The sequence below is a fragment of the Nothoprocta perdicaria genome, unplaced genomic scaffold, assembly GCF_003342845.1.
Source record: "Nothoprocta perdicaria isolate Ctin4 unplaced genomic scaffold, notPer1 scaffold_95, whole genome shotgun sequence".
NCBI lineage: Eukaryota > Metazoa > Chordata > Aves > Tinamiformes > Tinamidae > Nothoprocta > Nothoprocta perdicaria.
In genome coordinates this window covers 718,094-722,493 of record NW_020456254.1, presented here as the reverse complement: position 1 = coordinate 722,493, position 4,400 = coordinate 718,094, and the positions used below count along the sequence as shown (strand labels likewise).

The 4,400-nt window shown below is 40.7% G+C and overlaps 1 long non-coding RNA gene across 1 annotated transcript; it reads left to right on the top strand.

The window, feature by feature from the left end:
- The first annotated feature begins 2,539 nt into the window (after positions 1–2,539).
- LOC112959046 lies at positions 2,540–3,355 on the top strand. The gene is made up of 2 exons (XR_003251562.1): positions 2,540–2,606; positions 2,851–3,355. It is a non-coding gene; the product is annotated as an uncharacterized LOC112959046 (long non-coding RNA).
- The last annotated feature ends 1,045 nt before the right edge of the window (positions 3,356–4,400 follow it).

Here is a 4,400-nt window from a genome sequence, read left to right as displayed (position 1 = left end):
GCGATGGGTTTCACTGTAAAAAAAAAAAAAAAAAAGGAAAGAGTGTCTRAAACCCCTCCACTTGCAGATTTGGAAGCGATGGGTTTCACTGTAAAAMAAAAAAAAAAAAAAAAAAAAAAAGGAAGAAAAAAAAGTGCATTTTAATCTTTTCATATCTGTGCTTTTAATTCTGTTTTAAAAGCCTAGTGGTTTATTTCCTGTGGCCCATCACAGACTTATTAATGTTGCGGGAGTCAAATCCTGTAGTGCTGTGGTAGAACAGCACGGGCGCAGGCTCCTCAGAGCTGACAAACACCATATGAATGGAAGTCATGCATATATGAAGAAGGAAAAAAAACCCCAAAAGTCACATTTAGTCCTCTTTTTTTAAAAAAAAAAAAAAACTTCTTAGACCTTTTCACGTGGTTGCTGTACACGGATGTTCCTTGCTTGACTAAAACGCGGGCGACTTCAATGAAGTCTTTTAGAGCGATCAAGCCGTTTGAGGTGAACAAGCCCCGATGCCTCTTCTGTCATGTGGTCTTTGATCACGCCAAAAGTCTCAGCTCGGCAGCAGGCAGGACTTGCTGAGCCTCGCTCACCTCCAGGTCCCCTTCTCGCAGGCCTAAAAGAATCACCAAGTTATTTTTCGGGGATGCCACCTCTTTTTTCCTCGCTGCGTGGGAGGCGCGGAGGCAGATTGCCAGTCGCCTCGACGTATTTGGTGATTCAATTCCCTGCTCCTCTGCTTTTCACTGCTGGTGAAACTTGTTTTCTTGAAGCTTTTTCCCAGGTTTTAGGTGTTTTTACCCGCGGTTCCCCTGGCTCCATGGCAGGTCGGTGGCGCTTCCTTCCGCGCTAAACGGTGCTGTGCGAGAGGAGCATTGAGGCCAGCAAGAAACCAGAAACCAGCCCGGGATTGTGCTAATGTATAGACTAGTGCCAGATGATTTATAAGTGGAAAATAATGTAATCCCGCATCTTTTATGAGTGGTGAAAGCTCCTGTATAAATAACACCAGGACTTCTACTATGTCCTTTTTCTTTATGCGCTCCCAGCTATCAAAATATGTTGTTTGGCTAAAATCTCCCAGCCTTGGTTTTATCTTAAAAGGGACTTCGCTCGCGTGTTCCTTTATGTAGCTGTTTGGAAAGTTGGAATATAATTTCGGCACCCAATGTTGAGTTATAGAAGAGTGAAACAAAACACTTTTCTTCGATGGCAAAGAAATCTAGAAGCCTCTTTCTGTGCAATTATCACTCGGACTATTGTGCTTTTGCAAACCGATACTTTCTAGGAGGCTAGTTCTCAGTGAGAACTACTCTCCTGGAGAGTTTAACAAAGCCAGGAGCTACATCAATTAAAAGCAACTAAAATGTCTGTTATGTGTATGGGCAAGAATATTAAACTGCCATTAAGCCATTTACCGTTTACCTTAGTACCAGCTGCTGGGGGAGGGAAAATAAAGGCTCTGCATTGGTTATGAAGCAGGGATTTATGCTGCCACGGTGCTCGGGACTTACATATTTTTACACATTTTTCTCTCCATGCAACCAGGCAAGGGAACTACATGTATGGGGAGAGATTAGCGGTTTAGTCCCCTGCCCTGCAATAAGATCTGGGCGCCTAGACCTCACCGAACGTTACAAGGGGTTGAAAGAGCCAAAATCGGTGGCTTTTCTGAAAGAATCAGCCCGTGACAGTCCTTGCTTTAAGACACTATGATTAAAAATGGATTTGCACTGTAGCGAGATGGGGTTGTGCTGAGAACGGGGAGATGCTGACTGAGGCTCTAACGTGAGCCGCATTGGTGAGGGACGGCGCCTGGGCACGTTTACCGGCGCCCCTGGGTTCTTCTTGAGGTAAAATAGGCCTAGATGGGTTCTCAAAGAGCCAGTTTCGATAAATAAGGGTGGCAAGTTTGGAAAAATGAGGACGACTCGGCCAGGACCGTCGCGTCGAGGCCTGGGGTGCCCCCTCGCCCCGCTCGCTCGGAGCCGTTTCTCAAAAACTCTCCGTTTTTGTGGTGTGATAATTATGTTAGAGACTCCAGGACCACGCAGCTCCTAGTGGGAGAACTTTTCAGTTAAAAGGAGCAGGACTTGCTCCTATTTTGAACATTTTGCAGGAATGTCACCTCACCTGGGGCTGCACGAGTCATATTCACTCCATTTAAGAGAAGAGACGGACCCTGAGTTATTTAACACGCTTGAGGACAGGAGCTGAGGGCAGATTTTCTACTGTATTTTTGCATATATATATGCTTTTTAATTCTTCTTGCCCAGTTTCAAACTCTAGGAAAATGCCTGAACTCGTGGCCTTCCTTTATCTCACACTGCAACATGTTTCTGATTTATCAGGCAAAAGCATTTTAACCTGCTGGGTGTTTTCCCCTTAATGCTTTCATTGATGGAAACGCTTTAAGAGGGGAAAAAAAAACACATATTTTTTCCAGTTAGCAAATTATATTTTTAGTTTTAAAAAAACGGGGGTGCTCTTCAGAGAAAGTTGCTGTTCAGAATATGAGTAAAAATGACTTGCAACTTTTCCTCCCTCAGGTGTCTGCGAAGAATTAGCTCCTCACGCAGGGGCAGAGAAGAGAACAGCTCCTCATTTTACACAGAGAAGTAAGATGACAACAGTATTTTATTTTCTTGTGTAATCAAGTATTGATTGCTTTCTTCTCTCACCGTCGGACTGCCTCCTGTATTTTTTACTTTACTCTTTAAACGTGCCCACATTCCTTCTTCTTTCATTTTAAGTGGCTTTATATTAAAATATTTTAAACTGAAATAGGCTTAATTTTTGCAAGAACATTAAGTTTAATAGGGATTTGGCTACTGCCCTCTTTTTTTGTGATTTTTTTTTTAGACTCCAATGTACTCCTTTAAATTGCGCTGCTTTTCACAACGTCTCTTTGTAGAAGAATTAGAGTATGTGAAAACTGAAGTTTCTACTCAAACAAAAAATGATAACTAATACAATCATGTCAAACCTGTTACTTTTTATTTTTTCATTACACATTTAACAGATAAATCATTTGTATGTTTTTCCGTTGAAAAGAGTTTAGAGTGCTGCTGAGTTTATATTTCTGCTCTTGAGATGATGGCGGGAAATTTTCCAAACATTTAGCCTTCTAAAGGTGAAATAACTTAATGGAATTTATGTAGTTTCCTTAAAACAAACCATTCCTTACAATTTCCATATCAAAGCACTACTGATCCCGGTATAAATGTTCACGGGACCTGCAAACATGTTTGCTGTAATAACTTAAATTTGAGTTTCCTTGATGAAGAAATGTCAAAAAGCATTAAAAGATCCCAGAGAGATCATATGCTTCTCATCCCTGTTTTTGATCTAAAATATTCATTAATCAGAGCAAAATATTTGTCTATAAAGCTCAATACTTTGCAATATTATTTTCTTACAATCAATATCAGCCTTTGAATATATTAATAATATAGCTACTGATAACATTCTTAATAAAAAATCTTGGTCTAAAAATAATACTTCTTTGCTTATTAGAAATATGTAAGTATATTCTGTGCTCAGCTCAGCTCAGGGTGCTGCTGTCTGCCCCGAATGATAAAGTGTGAGAATATGTGCTTCAGGCTCAGATATCCTGTGAAAATGTCATTTAAAGAGGCTTGAATTTCTGACCCGTGGTTTTAGAGTAACAGGAATAGCTCATTCAAAGCTGTAGAATGGCCCCATAAAATGTTTAGAGGAAAAGCAAGCTTTATTAATCGAAAAAAAAGGAAAATCTAAAAATATGTATGTCACCTTTATTGTCATTTGCGTAACCACTGCTGAATGTAAAATACTGAATTGTATTGTGGAAAAAAATATATAATGATTAAAAAACTATTAGTACGTATCATTTTTTTAAAGTTTATTTACAGATTTATTTTCTGATCTTCGCAAAGTTTCGTATTTAAACCCATCCCTCAGCCGACGTGAATTGTTGTATCTCCACAGAAGCCACTCGAGCAATGCTGATTTACAGCAGTGTAACACCTGGTTCCATAAATTTGTTACACCAGGATTTGCTGCCTGATTACGTGTTCCTGAAGGTGCTTCCCTGTTTTACACAGTGTTTTTTGCCGGGTCTCCTGACTCACCCTGTGGTTTTGCAGAATTCTTTGGAAAAAGTTGCAATTTGAGCATCTCGGTGCAGCCCTACTATTTAGCATGGAAATACCCTCAGTATTCAGGGAAGACTTGTCCCAAATCAGCCTCGCTTTTGCTGTACCTGCAAGTATGAGTTTTCAAAGCTTTGAGCTGTCTCTCTTCTTCATTCTGCAGCTGGGATTCCAAAACAGCAGCTTTTACTGGGTTTTGGTGGGTTTTGGTATCGAGATGGAGTGAGTTGCTCTCTCAGCCCCTGTGCAGGACAGGACGCCTGGACTTCAGCTGCCTTC